The 21587-nt window shown below is 43.2% G+C and overlaps 2 protein-coding genes across 4 annotated transcripts in view; one reads left to right on the top strand and one right to left on the bottom strand.

Moving 5' to 3' along the window:
• MIDEAS (mitotic deacetylase associated SANT domain protein) overlaps window positions 1–3391 on the bottom strand; it is an 83175-nt gene extending 79784 nt beyond the window's left edge. Inside the window, exon 1 of the mRNA XM_075844767.1 lies at window positions 3078–3391. The gene's annotated coding sequence lies outside the window, so the exon portion shown is untranslated. The remainder of the gene's footprint in view (window positions 1–3077) is intronic.
• The window catches only part of PTGR2 (prostaglandin reductase 2), a 126589-nt gene that overhangs the window by 55401 nt on the left and 49601 nt on the right, over window positions 1–21587 (top strand). The window lies entirely within an intron of this gene.

The raw sequence follows: 21587 nt of genomic DNA, 5'->3' as shown, positions 1-21587 counted from the left end.
GCCGGGTTTGCAGAAGTTGCACATCATTCGTGGTTCTCTTTATTTTGCGGATCAGTATATACGGATGCATTACAGATGCACTATGGACCGTATTTGCGGATACCGTTACGTATATGCAGATAAGTTGCGGACGACTATGGATCCGTATTCACGGACACGGACAGTATTTACTAATGGATACAGTAGTGTGCATGGGGCCTTACGGATCATTTTTACGGAACGGACACCCATCTGTAAACAATATGGAAAGGTAACCGTAGCCCATAGAATTTAATGGGTCCGTAATTACGGATGAAAAATATGGTCCTGTGCATCGGGTCTAACCAGCGTTTTTTCTAGAGATTCTGCTGCAGATTTTCTGTTACAGAAAATCTGCAGCGTATCCTGTGTGTGGGAGCATACCCTAAGGCAGGGGTCTCAAGCACGCGGACCGCATGCGGTCCCTGAGGCTATCATCTGCGGCCCGCGGGACACAGAGCCGCTAGTATCGGCTCTGCTCTGGGACTCTGTGGAATTCCCTGACATCGCTGTCCATATATGAACAGTGTTGTCAGGGCCTTCCCCAGAGCGGAGTCCCGGGCAGAGCGCTAGTAAAGGCTCTGCTCCGGGACTCTGTGGAATTCCTTGATATCGCTGTCCATATATGGACAGCGATGTCTAGGGCTTCCCCAGATCTGGACAGTGATGTCAGGAGCACAGCTGGAGTCCCAGACAGAGTGCTAGAAGCGGCTCTGCTCCGGGACTCCAGCTCTGGGTAAGCCCCTGACATCACTGTCCATATATGGCACTGTCGCAGCATCTACAGAGGGCACTGTGGCACGATCTTAAAAGGGGCTGCCCAATCTTGACATTTGTGTGTCTGCCAACTGAGCCGCCGGACTGCATTTAGCGACACTTAAACTGGATTGTTGAAATGCAGGCCCGCCAACTTCTAATTTTTTCTATATGTGGCCCACTTATCCGGCAGAGTTTGAGACCCCTGCCCTAAGGCCTTTTTCACGCAGTGCAGATTTTGCATGCATTTTGCAAGATGGCCATATGTTTTAATATTAGTGTTCATCTGACAGCTATCTCCCCAACCCCCCTATAAAACATACACAATCGGCCGAGCATGCATGTTTACTGCTATAGGAATACATTTCTGCAGTCATGTGATGTGGTTTATTTCCTAGAGGAATAAAAGTTTGGGTAAGTTCAAATTGAAGTCTCCCGATCCTGGTTTCTCCCACAGCAGTCATCAGGGGACAGTCAGCCTGCCCCAATACATCACGTTGTTGGCCGATTCTGCAGAAATTACCAGATCTGCAAACGAATATCTAATGTACACAAGCTCGCTCCAGAGGCATAAAAGACGCTTGCAACTTTTTTTGTTGTCTGAAAAAAAGCATTTGCCTGGGTTTTCACAGGGCGTTTCTACAGCTTTTTTAAGGGCATGCCCCCACGTGGCGGAATTCCTCCGCAACTGTCCGCATCAATGCCGCACCTAATCCGGGTTGCGGATTACGGCTGCGGATCTGCCCAAAATGTGCAGTAAATTGATGCGGACTAGCTGCTGCGGACTGCGGGAAAAGTGCTTCCCTTCTCTCTATCAGTGCAGGATAGAGAGAAGGGACAGCACTTTCCCTAGTGAAAGTAAACGACTTTCATACTTACCGGCCGTTGTCTTGGTGACGCGTCCCTCTTTCGGCATCCAGCCCTACCTCCCTGGATGACGCGGCAGTCCATGTGACCGCTGCAGCCTGTGATTGGCTGCAGCCGTCACTTACACTGAAACGTCATCCTGGGAAGCCGGACTGGAGACAGAAGCAGGGAGTTCTTGGTAAGTATGAACTTCTATTTTTTTTACAGGTTGCTGTATATTGGGATCGGTAGTCACTGTCCAGGGTGCAGAAACAGTTACTGCCGATCGCTTAACTCTTTCAGCACCCTGGACAGTGACTATTTACTGACGTCGCCTAGCAACACTCCCGTAATTCCGGGAGCCCCATTGACTTCCTCAGTCTGGCTGTAGACCTAGAAATACATAGGTCCAGCCAGAATGAAGAAATGTCATGTTAAAAAAGCAAGACGCATCCGCAGCACACATAACATGTGCATGACAGCTGCGGACTTCATTGCGGAATTTAGAATCTCCATTGAAGTCAATGGAGAAATTCCGCCATGAGTCCGCAACCAGTCCGCCACTGCTCCGCAACAGACAGAGCATGCTGCGGACACCAAATTCCGCTCCGCAGCCTATGCTCCGCAGCGGAATTTTACTCAACGTCTAAACGAACACTTCTAAATTAAAGTGGAAGTCAATGGAGAAACGGCTCCGCTGCGGATTAACGCTGCGGAGTGTCCGCAGCGGAATTCAAGTGCAATTCCGCCACGTGTGAACCCAGCCTAATGCGGCTCTGAAGAAGTGGTTGTTAATTTCTTTGCAAAAAAAAACAAAACGCATTTTTAAAAACGTATGCATTTTCTGCGATTTTCGGTTTTACGGCTACTACAGGTGAAACACATGATTTCACTTTCAAAACGGCAATAAAAACACCGCTGAGGTGCAGTTAAAACTGCATTGAAAAACACATCAAAATGTGGTAAAAACACATGCGTTTTTTCAATGCCGATTTAACTGCACCCAAACATCTGAACGGATCCAAAGAAAGATCAATCCAATCTAACATTTTCATCGCAGGCAAAACAATTATATCCAGAAGACATACGAGCCACAGTCTCAATTATGCCAGATATGCCCAAAAAGTCCATGCATGTGGAATATGTCACTTGTAAGGTCATTTGCGTTGGTATATTTACACCATTTGCGTGCTAATATCAAGAAAATATTATCAAAACAATGTTTGCCATTACAAAATATATAAATGTCACACCGCTTTTATGTATATGGCGCAGGTAAAGGTGTGAAATTTAAAACAAAATAATAAAAATGTTCCCACCACAGACCCTTTTTATACACAAGTCCTGCAAAGTTTTGTGCTGCGCACTCAGCGGCCTGGTGACAGATATTACACAGACCAAACACATCTAGCCCATGAAGAGAGACTTTGTAGGAAGCCATAAAGTAACACACAGACCTTTGTGACACTTGCAAGCTCCAGCGTCATCCTCATAGTGTCTTTATTTTCGGGGCAGTAAATGTTGGGCTGTCTGTAGTGCCCCCCTGCACCGAACCAGCTGCCCCTGTCAATTGCACTGTGCAAACGCCACACAAGATGAAGAAGTTCAGGATGGTGAAGTAAATAGCAAATCCCTTCAAATATAAAGAGAAAATCAATAATGTGGCAGCTGGAGTGTTGCACAGCTGGGGCCCACACCCTGAGCGGCTTCTATCAGGGGTCTCACCAGCCAACAACTCCCAGTCCATAAGAAAAAAAACTTGTTTTCTGTCTTGTTTAACTCCATAGAGTCGTCACTTCCTTATATTCGGTGCCCCCCCCCCTCCTCCTGTGGTAAAATGAAAGCACAGGAATCTCTATGTGCTGCAGGCGCTGCCCTGACTTGCTGACTGTTGCACACACTTTGTTACAGGATCCATAGAGATGATGACCCCTCTGTCACCGCTGCAGGGCGAATACGTTAGTAAATGTCAACATCATTTATTGCGAAGTTTCATTTTAGAGTAAAAAGTTAGACACACAAAAAAAGAAATTGCATTTCATGGGTAGACACAGGAAGCAGAGGGCCCCAGTGCAAAACAGAATGTGGGCCCCGTGCTCTCCAACTGCTAGTTTAATGAAAGCGAGGGGATTGCATAGAATACCCCCCTCATGGACGTCTAAAAAAAGCATTGCCATTCAACATTAATTGTGAAGCGTTGGACTCATTGGGGCCTATTTACACTGTGCTTGCAGCGTATGGCGGAGGAAGTATTTCCTGACGTTTACCTCTGACGGATGCTTTTGTAAAGACATACAGTGGCATCCATCACACACAGACTTCCATACCTTTGTATGGAATACGACAGCAGACTACACTATTCCATACAGTTGAAATAAAGGTATACTGACGTAAACCTGCCCGACGGGGGTCCAAAACGGCACGCTTTTGGCATTCGTTGGGTGATTAGGGGTATATGGATATGTTTGACATATGCGCTGGGAGCTTTCCCAGCACATACACCAAGCGGATGCTGAAAACGCAATGTTAATTCAGCCTTAGGCCGTATTCACACGAGCATTGCGAACCTTGGACGTGAAAGAGTCTATGGAGGGATGCGTGAAGCGCAAAAAAATAGGTCCTATTTTCTCACAGTCCATTCACAGGGTCCGTTGAAACAACGGCTGTGTGAATGGCCACATTGAATTATACAGGTGCGCGTGACGGACGTTGTTTCAACGTATTACACGTTTGTGTGAATTAGGCCTCAGCACAGTCCCTTTTATGCAACCTAATAGACAGAAGAGTTGTTATGTTGCGGTCTGTCCCTTTGCGGATAACACATATGGTATGGTATCTGCCCTGGATTATGCCCATTGTGCTGTGGTAAATGTTTCATACTGTATGGCCCTGCCAATGCCAGATTCCCTGAATTCATAGGTCACAACTCCAAAACCTTTACACTCCCATACAGTATATAAGTAATAGTGGCAAACAATGCAGAAATAATACCGCCATATAAATAGTATAAAATACTTTCAGTAAGAATATAATAGTGCCCATACAATAAGGTCAACCGTAGTGCATAGATGAAAGAATCCCTATTAGTGCACATATAATAGTGCCCATGTGGTGCCATCCACGGTTTCTGCAGCAAGCACATGGATTTCTACAAGTCTCATTCAGATGAATAGGACAGTTGCAGACATATCTACAACAAATCTGACGTGTGTGAACATACCCTTAGGCTGGGTTCACACAGTGCAGATTTGCTGCATATTGTAAGCCAAAACAAGAATTGGATCCAGGAGAGCAGACCTTTAATGCCTATCTTTATATATTTCTTCTGTTTAGGTTACATAGTTAGTACGGTTGAAAAAAGACATGTCAGTTAAGTTTAACCAAGGGATGGGAAAAAGGGAAGGTTCCGTTCCTGGTTATGGCTTAAAAAAACGCATGCAAAAATGGGCCGCAAATCTGCACTGTTGGAACCCAGCCTTAGGCCTTATTCACACGAACATGTATTATGTCCGTGATACGCACGTGAAAATCACGAGCGTCGCACTGACCTATGTTAGTGAAATGGGGCTGTTCAGACAGTCCGTGATTTTCACGCTGCGTAAAACTCACGACATGTCCTATACTTGGGCGTTTTTCGCGCATCACGCACCCATTGAAGTCAATGGGTGAGCGAAAATCGCGCACGGCACATGGAAGCACTGAAAAAAAAAATAAAAGCACTTCCTTCATTTATTTTTCTAAACTTCAAAACCGCGTGTCATAAGCATGGCATATGCGTGAAAATCACGCAGCACATACTGATGACACACGCAATGGGAATGCGCAAAAAAAATAAAATAGACTCCAAACAAAATTATAATAGAGGCTGGAGACTGTTTAAAACACCACTGTCCCCCCATATCATCTAGGCGGCTCCATGTAAAAAAAATATATTAACATAGAGAAACAATTGAGAGCCTTTGACGCCAATGTATATATATATAAAAGTTTTAAATTTTATTAAACAAACATAATACAAGTTAAAAACAACAGAAAGATGTGACTCTAGTATAATAGTCGGAGACCGCACACAAACTTGTTGCTAGCTACAGTCTATGGGCAAACAAGTTAATGTATTAGACAGACCTCTATTGCAGAAATGTATTACCAGAGACAGTGCATTGAACAGAGTTAGCTAGTCAAATCATGAACTTACCCATAAGTAGCAACAAAGAGTAGAAAAGTGTCCGCTCCGCCGTATAAACCCCGACGCGCGTTTCGCCACGTATGCTTCCTCAAGGGGATGTATAATAGTGTGTGTCCCATCGCTACCCATATATATTGCCTAAACCGTCTGATTATGATGATGTGCAGCGGCGCATCACCGCTGAGACGGCCGGTTGCTCAAAAAACGTCTGAAAATCAGGGGCTGTTTTCCCTTGAAAACAGCTCTGTATTTTCAGACGTTTTTGGTCACTACGTGTGCACATACCCTAAGGGTATGTTCACACGCAAACTCAAAAATGTCTCAAAATACGGAGCCGTTTTCAAGGGAAAATAGCTCCTGATTTTCAGACGTTTTTTAAGCCACTCGCGATTTTCGCTGCGTTTTTTGCTGTGTTTTTTACGGCCGTTTTTGGAGCTTTTTTCACTAGTCAATGAAAAACGCCTCCAAAAACGTCCCAAGAAGTGACCTGCACTTCTTTTTCACGGCCGTTTTTTTACGCGTAAAAAACGCAGCAAAAAACGCTCCATCGGAACAGAACGTTATTTTCCCATTGAAATCAATGGGCAGATGTTTGGAAGCGTTCTGCTTCCGATCCTGCGGCCGTTTGGAGGCTGTTTACGGCCCGAAAAACGGCCCAAAATAGGCCGTGTGAACATACCCTCACTGTAATTTGCGGCAGAATTTCCGCACAGTAAATCCGGACAGGAATTTCGCAGTGTTTACGTTGTGTGGACATACCCTCAAACACCATTCGTGATCAACACTAGTTTGATTGGGAGCCAAAATGTGTGTATGAAGCCGGTGTAGTGTTCTCTCTATTTGGTTTGACTTAAAAGTTTCTTTCCTCTTACATCTTTGCTGCATTTCACAATCTCGTATTGTAAGCAGCGCACAAGCCCACGCCACCCGCCCACTCCTTTTCCGAGGGTGTTTCTGCAAGCTGCTATATACTTTCCTCTCAGTTATCACATGGTTGGAATGACTTCTTCTATCAATCAAGTGGGCTGCTGGCTGTCACAGAAGCGCTATGTACAGTACTCCAACACAAGAGTCTGTAGTGAAGGGGGTGGTTACCACAAGCAATCTGCTGCCTGTCTGAAAGCTGCACTAAAGCCCCCGCTCACTAGAGGGAGCAATGTCCAATGTACAACTCAGCATTGTTCGGCTGAAAAATCGGAAGCAGAACGCCTCCAAACCTGCCCATTGATTTCAATGGGAAAAACGTCGTTCTGTTCCGACAGGCCGTTTATTTTATGGCCGTTTTTCAAACGTTTGTGTGTGCATATACCCTTAGGGTATGTAAACGTAAACATCCCGAAAAACAAGTGAAAAATCGGAAGTAGAACGCCTACAAACATCTGCCCATTGATTTCAATGGGAAATACGGCATTCTGTTCCGACGGGGCATAAGAAAACGCCCACGAAAAAGAAGTGCATGTCACTTCTTGAGCTGTTTTTGGGGCCGTTTTTCATTCACTCTATAGAAAAACAGCTCCAAAAACGGCCGTAAAAAAGCGAGTAGAATAAAAATTGTAGGGTATGTGCACACGCAAAATCAAAAACGACTGAAAATATGGAGCTGTTTTCAAGGGAAAACAGCTCCTGATTTTTCAGTCGTTTTTTAAGCCACTCGCGTTTCTCGTGGCGTTTTTTACGGCCGTTTTTGGAGCTTTCTATAGAGTCAATGAAAAACGGCTCGAAAAACATCTCAAGAAGTGACATGCACGTCTTTTTAGGCCGGATTCACACGAGCGTGTGCGTTTTGCGCGCACAAAAAATTCAGCTTTTGCGCGCGCAAAAGGCACTTGACAGCTCCGTGTGTCAGCTCCGTATGATGCGCGGCTGCGTGCTTTTCGCGCAGCCGCCATCATTATGACACTCCGTTTGGATGTTTGTAAACAGAAAAGCACGTGGTGCTTTTCTGTTTTCATTCATCCTTTTCACTGCTGTTGGGCGAATCACGCTTGTCCTACGGAAGTGCTTCTGTGCGGCATGCGTGATTTTCACGCACCCATTGACTTCAATGGGTGCGTGATGCGCAAAATACGCCCAAAGAACGGACATGTCGTGACTTTTTCGCAGCGGACTCACGCTGCGGAAAAATCACGCAACTGTCTGCACTGCCCCAAGAGACTAATAATGAAAATCACGCGCGTTGCATGGACGTATATCCCGTTCGTCTGAATAAGCCCTTACGGGGGGGGGGTCTTTTTACTCGCCACTTTTTCAAAACTGCCGCGTAAAAAACTGCCCCGTTGGAACAGAACTCCGTTTTTCGCATTGAAATCCATGGGCAGATATTTGGAGGCGTCCTGCTTCCAATTTTTTGGGCCGTTTGCCCAAAAAACGGCCGAAAATAAGCCGTGTGAACATAACCTCACAAATATGAGGCCTCAGTGGACACGAGCGCTCCTCCAGAATAGAAGCAGCTTTTCTGTAGCAGCTTCTGACTGTGGGACACCCCTTATATTTGTACATCAATACGGCATATGGAATAGGGTTGTCACAGGGCAAGCAATTTAAGGGTAGGGACACACACGCAGCCTAAACAATGCTAATTTTTCGCAACAGACTTCATTGCGGAAAATCCACAGTGTAGTACAGTAGCAGCAGAGCGTTTGAGATTTGAACAAATCTCATCCACAAATTGCATAAAAAATCTGCTGAGAAACCGTTCATAAATTGACCTGTGGTGACAATTTTTTAAACCGCAGATTGTCAATTTATGATGCAGAATCGTTGTTCTTCTGTTGAGGGTTTTCCCCCTTTGAATTCAATGGTGAGGTAAAACCCGCAACAAGTAGGCAAATGCGATATATTTAATTTTTTTTTGCAATGAAAAAGCTGCGATTCCGCTGTAAAAATTCTGATACAGAAAAAGAACCAAAAAAACCTTTCTGTGGTTTGAAAATAATAAAAAGTTTCATACTTACCCCCAGGTATTGTCATCGCGAAGTGTCCCTCTGCTTTGAGTGCAGCCCGGCCTCCTGGGATGACATTTCATCCCATGTGACTGCCGCAGCCAAAGAAAGGCTGCAGTGGTCACATGGACTGCAGCGTCATCCCAGGAGGCCGGGCTGCACTCAGAGCAGAGGGATGCGTCGCGATGATGGGGCAAGTATGAACTTTTTTTCTAGCAGTATTTCCGCAGCGGAGATTCTGTCTGGAAAACTGCACCACAATTTGGTGCGGTTTTTCAGACGGAATTCCCTGCTGCTTCCAGGACGGATAAACTGTGTATGTTTATGCAGCGTATCCGCCCTTTGTGCACTTACCCTTAGGGCTTATTCAGACGAATGAGTGTAAACTCGGATGTGAAAAAGAGTCACACCCGTACGGGACCCGCTTTCACTGAGCCTTCATAGACTTGAGTCTATTGAGGGATCCTTGAAAACGGACGAAAATAGGACATGCCTATTTTTTCACGGGCCCTTTACACGGTCCGTTAAAACAACGGCCGTGTGAACAACCCCATTAAATTGCACAAGTCCGTCTGCTGTCCGTTTTTTGTTTTTTTTAACTGACAGCACACGGATGTATAATACTCTTGTCTGAATAAGCCCTTATAGTGTGACATTGGTTAGGCTTTTCGTTAGGCTGGACTGTCCACTAACGCATGCCCAAGATGTATGCAACGGTATAGCATTACAGTGACATATATATGAAATTGACATTAAAAAAACACACACACAATGTATACCAGGCAGTATATGTGAATACAATTGTATTAAAAAGGGTCGTTGATTTAAAGTATTTTCTGGGACGCTGAATTCCACATTTAAAAATATACATTGACTGGTCCCTAAAAATAAAGGGATGAGTTCCCAATTTTACTCCCAATTTAGGAACCTAAGCTCTACCGCTTCCCCCTCCTATGTAGAGGCATGGGTGAAGAAAATTGCCCCAATACTTGATAACATTACTTGGCAGCAGATTTGAGAGAATGTACACTTGTTCCCACTATAATGAGCAATTATTTTGATTGCTTAAAAACAATGAGACTGACCCACTTTCTCGCTTTAAAACAGGTATGGGAACATGATCTAAACTTACAAATCTCTATAGACCAATGGTATTGGCTTTCAACTTTCAACCAATGGTATTGGCTTTCAATTTTTTTATCGCTGGTATCTAACCCCGGTGAAACTCCAAAAGATATTTCCTAGGTTTTCCACTAATTGTTGGAAATGTAAGACCTCAGAGGGAACTTACCTACATCTCTGGTGGGAATGCCCTGCAGTCATAACACTATGGACTAAAGTGTTTGACCTATTATCAAGATTATGTAAGGTCCACATCACACCAAACCCAGGCCTGGCATTACTAGGTTTAGGTCTAGAACAATTCCCTACTGATCATATCACACTCTTTAATCACAACTAGGTTGAAAATTGCCCAACATTGGAAGGGCGACTGTCAGCCAACATTGAAAATGATAATCAAAGGTATTAACGACAACTGTTGGCATGAACTTACTTATCCTGGCGTTAACTGTAAGCGTTCTATGCTACTATCGAAATGGAAACTGTGGCTAGACTCTCCACACAACACTATTCCACCATCGTATTTCTAGGAAACCTGGTAATTCATTCATATAGTTGTATCCCATTCTTCTCTTGTCATTTGCACACATACGAGTCTACATTTGGTTGCAGTTGTGTCTTTATCAATCATTTGACCATCATTGTATATGTATACACATACCTGTTTTTTTTTTGCTATGTAATGTATTATTTGAATGTTATCAAATGTACTTACCTTTCTTTGTATTTGATATACCTTTCAATAAAAAGTTAATGGAAAAAAACAAAAACCAGTGAGGCTGGATTCACACGAGGTCATAACGTCCGTAATGACGGACGTATTTTGGCCGCAAGTCCCGGACCGAACACACTGCAGGGAGCTGGGCTCCTAGCATCATAGTTATGTACGACGCTAGGAGTCCCTGCCTCTCCGTGGAACTACTGTCCTGTACTGAAAACATGATTACAGTACGGGACAGTTCTCCGGCAGGGACTCCTAGCATCGTACATACAGTGAAGGAAATAAGTATTTGATTCCTTGCTGATTTTGTAAGTTTGCCCACTGTCAAAGACATGAACAGTCTAGAATTTTTAGGCTAGGTTAATTTTACCAGTGAGAGATAGATTATATTTAAAAAAAAGCAGAAAATCACATTGTCAAAATTATATATATTTATTTGCATTGTGCACAGAGAAATAAGTATTTGATCCCTTTGGCAAACAAGACTTAATACTTGGTGGCAAAACCCTTGTTGGCAAGCACAGCAGTCAGACGTTTTTAGTAGTTGATGATGAGGTTTGCACACATGTTAAATGGAATTTTGGCCCACTCCTCTTTGCAGATCATCTGTAAATCATTAAGATTTTGAGGCTGTCGCTTGGCAACTCGGATCTTCAGCTCCCTCCATAAGTTTTCGATGGGATTAAGGTCTGGAGACTGGCTAGGCCACTCCATGACCTTAATGTGCTTCTTTTTGAGCCACTCCTTTGTTGCCTTGGCTGTATGTTTCGGGTCATTGTCGTGCTGGAAGACCCAGCCACGAGTCATTTTTAATGTCCTGGTGGAGGGAAGGAGGTTGTCACTCAGGATTTGATGGTACATGGCTCCATCCATTCTCCCATTGATGCGGTGAAGTAGTCCTGTGCCCTTAGCAGAGAAACACCCCTAAAACATAATGTTTCCACCTCCATGCTTGACAGTGGGGACGGTGTTCTTTGGGTCATAGGCAGCATTTCTCTTCCTCCAAACACGGCAAGTTGAGTTAATGCCAAAGAGCTCAATTTTAGTCTCATCTGACCACAGCACCTTCTCCCAATCACTCACAGAATCATCCAGATATTCATTTGCAAACTTCAGACGGGCCTGTACATGTGCCTTCTTGAGCAGGGGGACCTTGCGGGCACTGCAGGATTTTAATCCATTACCGCGTAATGTGTTACCAATGGTTTTCTTGGTGACTGTGGTCCCAGCTGCCTTGAGATCATGAACAAGTTCCCCCCGTGTAGTTTTCGGCTGAGTTCTCACCTTCCTCAGGATCAAGGATACCCCACGAGGTGAGATTTTGCATGGAGCCCCAGATCGATGTCGATTGACAGTCATTTTGTATGTCTTCCATTTTCTTACTATTGCACCAACAGTTGTCTCCTTCTCACCCAGCGTCTTACTTATGGTTTTGTAGCCCATTCCAGCCTTGTGCAGGTCTATGATCTTGTCCCTGACATCCTTAGAAAGCTCTTTGGTCTTGCCCATGTTGTAGAGGTTAGCGTCAGACTGATTAATGGAGTCTGTGGACAGGAGTCTTTTATATAGGTGACCATATAAGACAGCTGTCTTTAATGCAGGCACGAAGTTGATTTGGAGCGTGTAACTGGTCTGGAGGAGGCTGAACTCTTAATGGTTGGTAGGGGATCAAATACTTATTTCTCTGTGCACAATGCAAATAAATATATATAATTTTGACTATGTGATTTTCTTTTTTTTTTAATATATAATCTATCTCTCACTGGTAAAATTAACCTAGCCTAAAAATTCTAGACTGTTCATGTCTTTGACAGTGGGCAAACTTACAAAATCAGCAAGGGATCAAATACTTATTTCCTTCACTGTAACTATGATGCTAGGAGCCCGGCTCACTGCACTGTGTTCGGTCCGGCACTTGCGGCCGAAATAAGTCCGTCAATTACGGACGTAATGACCTCGTGTGAATCCAGCCTGAATGTTTTTGAGTTGTCAAGAATAATTGTACCATGTACTGCAGACATAAGGGTCTATCGTGAAGTCGCGGCAAAATGCTGCGATTTTGCAAAACCTGCGATTCAACCGCACCGTGTGTAGAGACCATAAGGTCTTATTCATACAGTTGACGTGCGGTTAAAACCGCATAGAAAATCTGCATGCATTTTTATCATGATTTGGTGCATTTTTCGATGCAGTTGCGTTTCAATGGACCCTTAGGCTGGGTTGGTTCCCACCGTGCAGATTTGCTGGATGCGTTTTTTAAGCCAATACCAGGAACGGAACAAAACAGAAGAAATATATAAAGAAAGGCCTTTAAAGTCTGATCTCCTGGATCCAATTCTGGTTTTGGCTTACAAAATGAAGTCAAAATCTGCAGCAAATCTGCACTGTGGGAATCCAGCCTAAGGCCTTATTCACACGAACGTATTAAACTATATAATTCAATGTGGCCGTTCACACGGCCGTTGTTTCAACAGACCGTGTGAAGGATACGTGAGAAAATAGGACATGTCCTATTTTTTCACGATTCATATATCCCTCCATAGACTCTAGTCTATGGGGGATGCGGGATATCGCATCCCGTAGTGCTGAGCACGGATGCTCCTCGGACGTGAAAAACGTCAGTTTTTCACATCCGCGATGCGCAACGTCCGTGTGAATCTAGCCGGAGGCTGAGTTCACACGGGGCGGATACACTGCGTAATAGCACACAGCGCATCCACCCTCTGCGCCGCAGGGAATTCCGGGCAAAAACACGCACCAAACTGTGGTGCAGTTTTTCGCCCGGAATGTTAGCTGTGAAAAACTGCAGCACTTAGCTGGCAAGCTAGCAGACCGGCCTCCTCGGATGTGACGTCACAACCCAGGAGACTGCTGCCCTCTGATGTCATCCAGGCCAGCCTCCTGGGATGACCTTTCATCCATGTGACCACCACTACAGCCTGTGATTGTCTGTAGCGGTGGTCACATGGGGTGAGTTTAATTATTATTTTTTTAGTCTGAGTTCCGTTTTTCCGTTCCGGCAGGATTGTCGCATATCCGCCACAAAAAACGGAACAACTGCTATTTGATGCAGGATTTACATCCCCATTGAATTCAATGAGGAAATCCTGCAACATATAAGCAGTGTTTACGTAAAGACGTTTACGTAAAGACAATTGACGTGCTCCAGAATGAATTTCCGCACCGTAGGTCAATTTCTGAGCGGTATTTCTGCAGCGTGTGGATGAGATTTGTTTTAACTCATCCACTTTGCTGCTACTGTATTTGCTTCAGAAAATCTGCGGTATTTACGCAACATGTGATCTGGCCCTAAAAGTGTATAGAGAAATACTTGCTGGAGTGATGTTGCATCTTCTCTGAGTCAGACTACTGATCACTAACTACTCCCCTCCCACATATACTCCTTATATAGACCCGTAAGGCCGGGTTCCCACGTAGCGTAACGCTGCGGAATTTCCGCAATGGAATTGTGTGTGGAAATTCCACAGCATTTACAGTAGTAGAAAAGTGGATGTCATTTAGAACATCTCATGCCCACGTTGCGGATAAAACATGCAGCGTAAACGTTAAATAAATTGACGTGCGGAATTGAATTCCGCAGCCTGTCAATTTATGCTGTGTTTTTGTTGAATTTCTGTTGTGGTTTTCCCAATTGAATTCAATGGGGATGCAAAAGCCGCAACAGACAGTCAAGTGTTGCGACTTTTGCGGCGTAATCGCAGCAATTACGCTGCAAAAAGTACAACTTCGGGGAAAAAAAATCATACTTACCCAGAACGCCCCCATTCTTCCTGCAGTCCGGCCTCCTGGGATGACGTTTCATCCCATGTGACCGCTGCAGCCAATTACAGGCTGCAGCATCACATGGCCTGCAAAGTCATCGTAGGAGTCCGGACTATGCGCAGAGAAGACAGAGGGGGTAAGTATAAGCGTTTTCTTCCGCAGCGGAAATTCTGTTTGAAAAACCGCACCACAATGTGCCAGGTCGGACACGCTGGGTGATTTTTATGCAGCGTATCCGACCCGTGGGAACACGGCCTACAGCCTAGTATTTTTCAAGCCAAACCCAGGAATGGAACCTAAACAGAAGAAATCTATAAAGAAAGGCCTCATAAGTCTCCTTTCCTGGATCCAATTCCGGTTTTGACGTAAAAGATGTATGCAAAATCTGCAGCAAATCTGCACTGTGTGGATAAGGCCTTATTCTTTCACCCACAAGACCATGGCGAGGAAGATATTGTATGGAGCAGTGGATGAGAATGTGCACTGATACTCTATACAAAACTTTATGGCCTTGTTCACACAGCGCAGATTTAGTGCAGATTTTGCATGCACATTTTAAGCCAAAATCAGAATGGGATCCTGCACAGTGTGAACAAGGCCTATGGGTCACGGACACAGCTTGTGGATAGGTGACAAAAGGTTCTGCCATGGTTTTACAGCAATTGAGATCTTGACTGCAACCATGGCAAAAATTGCAAGAATAACTGCATAAATTTGCATGCGATTTTGCTTCACTGGTTTAGTGAAGTTTTTTTGTTTGTTTTTTTTCCAAAGAAGGCGTAGCAAAAACTCCAACAAATTACAAATTGTATTTTATTCCACGGTTTTGGGAAACCATGCAGTTTCTATGTTTCGATGAAAATATGCAATTCGACTGTATGGCTGGATCCACACTGGCTAGAAATGCTGCAAACATTCTACATTGAAAGGTTTGAGACAAACACAAGAACGGACTCAAAAGACTAAGGCCTTATTCACACAGTGCAGATTTGGTGCAGTTTTTTAATGCAGTATTTGAAGCCACAATCAGGAGTGTATCGTAAAGAAAGGGGAAGTATAGAAAACATTCTACTTCTCTTTTTTTGGAATCCATTCATATTCGTGGCTTTAAGAACTGCATCCAAAAGGGCACTGTGTAAATATACTCTAAGGGTATGTTCACACGCAAACTCAAAAACGTCTGAAAATATGGAGCTGTTTTCAAGGGAAAACATCTCCTGATTTTCAGGCGTTTTTGAAGCTGAAAATAAATTTGGAGCTTCTTTTGAGGCGTTTTTGGAGGCGTTTATTAGGCCCTGTTCACACGGAAAACTCCTCAAAAACCGCCCGAAAATGCCTCCCATTGATTTCAATGGGAGTTGGATGAGGTTTTTTTACCGCGAGGAAGGCTATGTTCACACTGAGTTTTTTGCAGGAGGAAGATTCCTCCTGCAAAAACTGCTCCAGACGGTTTTTGCACAGTGGTTTGACAAAAACTCGTCAAAACACTCGTCGAGGCGTTTTTTTCCTCTTTCTGACTGATTGAAATGGGGTTTTGGAGGCGGAAACCGCCTCAAGATGTGTCATGACGCTTCTTTTTACCGCGACGCGTTTTTTCTACTCGCGGTAAAAAAAACTCGTCCAACTCCCATTGAAATCAATGGGAGGCATTTTCGGGCGGTTTATGAGGAATTTGCGGCGCGGTTTCCGCGTCAAAAAACTCTGTGTGAACAGGGCCTGAGGCGGTTTCCGCCGCCAAAACCCTATTTCAATGAGTCAGAAAGAGGAAAAAAACGCCTCGACGAGTGTTTTGACGAGTTTTTGTCAAATAGTGTTCAATGGAAAATCAGCTCCAAAAAAACGCCTCAAGAAGTGACATGCTACTTCTTTTTACGGAGCATCTTTTTACACTCCGTTTTTTAAAACAGCGGCATATAAAGTCGCCCCGTATGAACTAAATGCTGTTTTTCCCATTGATTTCAATGGGCAGATGTTTGTAGGCGTTCAGCTTCCGTTTTTTCAGGTGTTTTTCGAGGTGTAAACGCCCCGAAATACGCCTGAAAACACTGCGTGTGAACATACCCTAAGGGTATGTTCACACGGCAGCGTCCGTTACGGCTGAAATTACGGGGCTGTTTTCAGGAGAAAACAGCTCCATAATTTCAGCCGTCATGGCATGTTGAGGCACTTTTTCGCTGCGTCAATTCCGGACGGAAATAGAGCTGTTTTTCCATGGAGTCAATGGAAAACGGCTCCATTTAACGTCTGAAGAAGTGACAGGCACTTCTTTGACGCGGGCGTCTATTTACGCCCCGCCTTTTGACAGCGGGGCGTAAAAAAAAATGACCGTCGGCACAGAATATCGTAAGACCCATTCAAATGAATGGGCAGATGTTTGCCGACGCTATTGAGCCGCATTTTCGGACGTAAATCGAGGCGGAAAACGCCCGAATTACGTCCGTAAATAGTGTATCTGAACCCAGCCTTATATTCTTCCTTCACTTTGTATCTACTCCTGTGTTTGTCTTCAATTACTGCCGCAAAAACTGTGTGTGTTTCCAGCATTAGGGTATATCCATATGGTACGGACAAATCGCGGTTAAGTGATGCAATAACTGCAAAATTATGGCAAAATGCTATGGATTTCGCTAATTGGCATGAAAATCGCAGGTGATTGCATCGATTTTGGGGCATTCGTGGCAATAAACCGCTGTTTTAACACACCGCAGGAATATATTTGTGAACATAGCTTTTGTGCGCCGGTTTTCAGCCCCACGACAAGTATTGGTGAAGCACGCAATAACCATGGGGTGAATTTATGGACCATTCTATGCCAGTTTTGTGGGGTAGAAAAGGCGCAATTTGCAACTTTTGCAGCATTTGTGCGGCTTACGCCACTTTAATAAAAAGCGTGCAGGGCTTAGCAGAAGGGGCAGAACCTTCATCGGTCTATCAAATTTACTATAATTTACATCGGGAATCGGTGTCAATTATATTACAAATCTACTCCAGCTCATAGCTGGAGAAGATTTTACTTTTTGGTGTATGGAAGGCCAAACGTTCGCTTCATTTATTAAGAGGCATGCCTTCTTAATAAATTAGGCGCATCTTACTCGGGCAAATGGACGCCAGTCTTTCCTCCCTATGGGCTTCACATGTACTTGCCGCATGCCAAAAAACACATTACCAAACCTCGTGCAGTTTCCCAAATGACACGACACCACACGACACAAACCGATACGTGTATGGGCACTCTCAGGGAAGACCTCACATAGCGGCTGCTGGAGCAAAATGTAAGGCTGCGTAAATACTGCAGAGTTTTCGTCCAGAATTTCCATGCGGAAATTCTGCAGTGCATAAGGGTATGTGCACACACACTAATTACGTCCGTAATTGACGGACGTATTTCGGCCGCAAGTACCGGACCGAACACAGTGCAGGGAGCCGGGCTCCTATCATCATACTTATGTACGATGCTAGGAGTCCCTGCCTCGCTGCAGGACAACTGTCCCGTACTGTAATCATGTTTTCACTACGAGATAGTTGTCCGGCAGCGAGGCAGGGACTTCTAGCATCGTACATAAGTATGATGCTAGGAGCCCGGCTCCCTGCACTGTGTTCGGTCCGGTACTTGCGGCCGAAATACGTCCGTCAATTACGGACGTAATTAGTGTGTGTGCAACGAAAAAATGTTCAGAAAAGACGTGCGGAAACTGACCCAAGGTGCAGATTCTTAATTACTCGTGTAATTCTTAATCATCTCAATTACTCGTGTAAAAATGTCCGCATGCAAATTCCGGACATAAATTCTGCAGTATTTACACTATGTCTGAACGTAGCCAAAAGGGCATTACAGTTTTGTATGCATTTTTTGGAAGGAGAATTATATAATTTTTTTTACTTTTTTTTTTCCTTCGGTCAAAAATGCATGCAGTCAGATTGTACAACTTAAAGGAGGCCTAAATAACATTTGTTTCTGTCACCATTTATATTACAAGCGTGTGTATTGCTCAGCTAAATGATTAATATTCATATAAAACTTTACAGTTGTTTTAACTGGTGTTTCTAGTGCAAATATTTCCTCACTGTAAATACCTCCCAGTCAAGTGAAAAACATCAGTGTGAATTTAAAAAAAATTCACAGCATGTTCCATCCACATCAGATTATTTTGCGGATAATTAGCATATTTTCTAACAGACAAATATCTTTACCTACGAACATAGTGGCTGACAACACTGAATAATGATACATCGTTTTTCAACATTCCAATGAACTTGCACTAGACTAGCTAGCATTTAGGCCTCATGCACACGGCCGTGCCAGTAATCAAGGCCCACGATTGCGGGCACGGACGGCCGCCGCGGGGAGCATTTTTGTGCCGTGCTCCCATACAAAGTATGGGAGCACGGCCCGTAAAAAATCAAAAGTAGGACATGCTACATAATTCCCGCCACGGTTCTACGTCACGGACACCCTTCCGTAGCGATACGGAAAGGTGTCCGCTGCCAATGGAACCGGACGAGTCCGTAATTGCGGACCGTATTGTGGTCCGCTTTCGATGACTATTAGCTTTTTTTAATCTCGTCATGCTTTGATGTATTATAACATTAATTTATTTATTTTAATCAATTATTTAGGACCAACATATTCTGCCGCTCTGTACAAAGATCGTCACCACTCACATAAACATACATTAGCCATGGACGGTACTGATCAATTTCATAATATATCTTTATAAGGGTCAGAGCTCTGTTTTTCTGGTACAGAGCTCCAAATACTTCCTTTTCTTCTTGGGGTACATGCGACTTTTTGCTCACTTTTTATTCTATATTTTGGGAAGGGTGGTGACCAAAAAACTTGCGATTCTGGGAAAAATAACACTATAGTTTCATAGTTTGGGTGGTTCCGAACGCGGAGATACCAAATATGTGTACTTTTTTTTGAACCTTTTCATTTTTTTCCTATAATTAAAGACTTAGGCTCTGTTCACATCTGCGTTGGGGTCCCGTTCTGTCGTTCCGTCGAAGCTTTCCATCAGAACGGGACCCTGAGCAGACACAAACTGACATGAAAGGAAACCAGAGGTTTCCATCACCATTGATTTCAATGGTGACGGATCCGGTGCCCATGGTTTCCGTTTGTCTCTGTTGTGCCCAGGACCTGTCGTGTTGCCGGAAGCAATAGTGTAGTAGACTATTATTATTATGTGGTAATAACTTGGGAATGCTTTTACCTATCCAAGCGATTCTGAGAATTTTTTTCTCATGACCTATTATACTTTATGTTCGTGGGAAAAATGTGATCAATAAATTCAGTATTTATTTGTGAAAAACACCAAGATTTTGAGAAAATTTTCTAAATTTAAATGTATCTGCTTGTAAAACAGATAGCAATACCAGACAAAATAGTCACTATTTAACATTTTCCGTTTGCATCGTTTTTTGAACATCCTTTTATTTTTCTAGGGCGTTACAAGGCTTAGAACTTTAGCAGCAATTTCTCACATTTTCAAGAAAATTTCCAAAATCTATATTTTTGTGGACCAGTTCAGTTCTGAAGTGGCTTTAAGGGCCTTATATATTAGAAACCCCCATAAGTCATCCAATTTTAAAAACTGCACCCCTCAAATTTTTCAAAACAACATTTTTAAAGTTTATTAACCCTTCAGGTGCTTCACAGGATTAAAGCAAAGCGGAGGAGAAATTTACAAATTTCATATTTTTTTTTAGAAAATCCAATTGAATCCATTTTTTATGCAACACTGAAGGTTTTACCAGTGAAACGCAACTTAATATTTATTGCCCATATTCCGCAGTTTTTAGAAATATCCCAAATTTGGCCCTAGTGCGGTAATGGATTGAAACACAGGCCTCAAAAGCAAAGGAGCGCCTAGAGGATATTGGGGCCTCCTTTTTATTAGAATATATTTTAGGCACCATGTCAGGTTTGAAGATGTCGTGTGGGGCCAAAACAGTGGAAAAACCACCAAAAAGACACCATTTGGCAAACTACACCTCTCAAGGAATTTATAGAGATGTATAAGGAGCATTTTGACCCCACAGGTTTTTTGCTGAACTTAGTGGTATTAGACCGTTAAAAATGAAAATCTAAATTTTTTCCCAATAAAACGTAGAAATTAACAGTTTTTACAAAGCATAAAGAAGAAAAAGCACCCCAACATTTGAAAATAAATTTCTCCTGATTACAGCAATACCCCATATGGTAAAAAACAGCTGTTTGGACACACAGCAGGGCTCAGAAGGGAAGGAGAGCTATTTGGCTTTTGGAGCTCAAATTTGCTGGATTGGTTTTCGGGTGCCATGTCGCATTTGCAAAGTCCCTGAGGAACCAAAACAGTGGAAACCACCCCCCAAAACTGACCCCATTTGGGAAACTACACTCCTAAAATAATTTATCTAGGGGTATAGTGAGCATTTTGATCCCACAGGTTTTTTGCTGAATCTAGTGGAATTAGGCCATGAAATCCTCTATAGTTTTTTATTCTCTTTTTTTACAGCGTTCACCATGCATTATAAATTACATATTTAATTTATTCCGCGGTTCAATGCGATTACGGCGATGCCATATGTATATATTTTTGTTTATGTTTTACAGTGTTTGCACAATAAAATCACGGTTTTAAAAAAATTACTTAGTTTTTGTGTCGCCATACTCTAAGAGTCATAACTTTTTTATTTTTCCATGAGGGGGCTTGTTTTTTTGCGGGAAAAATCTCTAGTTTTTATTGCTACCATTTTTGGGTACAAGCGACTTTTTGATCTCTATTTATTTAATTTTTTGGGAGCTGAAGTGATTAAAAATAGGGATTCTGGTATTGTTTTTTTTATAAAAAAAATTACAGCGTTCAGCGTGGGATAAATTTTTTTTATAGTTCAATCCGTTACGGACGCAGCGATACCAATTATGCATAGTTTATTATTTTTTTTCTAATAATAAGGGACTTTATAAGGGAAAAAGGGAGATTTTTAATTTTATTACTTGGAACTTATACTTTTTTTATTTTTGAACAACATTTTTTTGAAACTTTTTACTATTTTAAACTTCTTTTTTTTTTGTCACACTAAGGACTTGAAGATCCAACTATTGGATCATTGTTATAATACCCCGCAATACTTGTGTATTGCAGGGTATTAAACCTGTCAGTTACACACTGACAGGCAGCGTATTAGGTCCTGCCTCTGGTAGGACCTAATCGCCTTCCGTAGATGGCAG

Source organism: Rhinoderma darwinii, chromosome 12, assembly GCF_050947455.1.
Source record: "Rhinoderma darwinii isolate aRhiDar2 chromosome 12, aRhiDar2.hap1, whole genome shotgun sequence".
NCBI lineage: Eukaryota > Metazoa > Chordata > Amphibia > Anura > Rhinodermatidae > Rhinoderma > Rhinoderma darwinii.
The sequence above is the reverse complement of the archived record's forward strand: the minus strand, read 5'-3'. Positions and strand labels throughout refer to the sequence as shown.